The 1,305-nt window shown below is 31.2% G+C and overlaps 1 protein-coding gene across 1 annotated transcript in view; it reads right to left on the reverse strand.

Moving 5' to 3' along the window:
• Positions 1 to 1,305, reverse strand: part of LOC109533679 — a gene marked incomplete at its 3' end in the record, with an annotated part of 304,359 nt that overhangs the window by 252,092 nt on the left and 50,962 nt on the right.

Consider the following 1,305-nt stretch of genomic DNA (forward strand, 5'->3'; position numbering starts at 1 on the left):
AATGACACTCAATTGTTTAATAATCCCAATCAACAAAGAAATTTTAATTATTTCAAAGCAACTGGAAAACCAAACTTTTCTTTCCGAGAGTTGAGAAATATCGAAGACGACATTGATGATCAAAATTATGATTTTCTTGAATATGACCCTGAATCTGAATTAAATGATCAATACGAAAATCCATACGAAAATGATGAATTTGAAAATGTTTCATCAGAAGACATTTCAATTGATCAACACGAAAATTTTCGAAAACAAAACAAAGCAAATTAAAATTAAATTATTTTAGTTCGGAAATCTAAATTGCAAATATTCCCTCAGCCGCGCATCAAGCAATAAAATTTTATTTATTACATATTTAATTTAAATCTCTAGTGTATGGACTATCAATTGATGAAACCACTGTATTTCCTAACTATAACATTCGCCTTTTAATTGACACTGGTTCGCAAGCATCTCTTCTCCGACCATCATTGGCCGAATTTCTTTTCCCAAATTCAATCACACCCCACATAAGCACTCTCCAAACCTGTGCAGGCTCTAAAAAAGCTACAAATAAAGCCACAATTCCACTATTCCTATGCTACGGAATATCTGAACCTATTGAATTAATTCTTTTCCCTTTTCGCGAGTACTTTGACGGAATTTTAGGAATAAAAGATTTATGTAAACTAAACTTAAATATTGACTTAAGTAATCAAGTACTAAGTAACCAATATCTTCAAATTCCTTTCCACTACAGAGACAACTTTGAAAAATACAAAATAGAATTTCCACCAAATAGTATTAAGAAAACAATTTTCAAAGCAAATTTGCCTAATAACACTACATGGATAATACCCCATTATAAAGACAAAAATTTAGAAATTCAACCAACACTCGTAACCATCACTAATAACAGTTACATGGTTGATGTTACTAATCATTCAGATCGAAACATCCTGATAGAATGCGATATGAACCAAACCATCCCTCTTTTAGAACCAATCGAACTAAATAACTATGAAATATACGATTTCGAAAATAATGAAAACTTGCCAACGAAAAAATTCCACAAAATTAAAAATCCAAATTGTCATATCGATTTAAATCAACTAATCAGACACGATCATCTTAACTCAGAAGAAAAAATGCAGCTATTCCAACTAATAAAAAGCTACAAAGAAATTCTTCACAAACCTGGAGACCCCTTAACGTTCACCAACGACGTAAAACATATAATCAACACATCCGACGAAATTCCAGTGCATACGAAAAGCTACAGGTACCCGTATGTTCATAAAAATGAAGTGAATAAACAAATTT

Source organism: Dendroctonus ponderosae, unplaced genomic scaffold (genome assembly GCF_020466585.1).
Source record: "Dendroctonus ponderosae isolate FM_Combo_2020 unplaced genomic scaffold, Dpon_F_20191213v2 Dpon_F_20191213_1, whole genome shotgun sequence".
NCBI classification, from domain to species: Eukaryota; Metazoa; Arthropoda; class Insecta; order Coleoptera; family Curculionidae; genus Dendroctonus; species Dendroctonus ponderosae.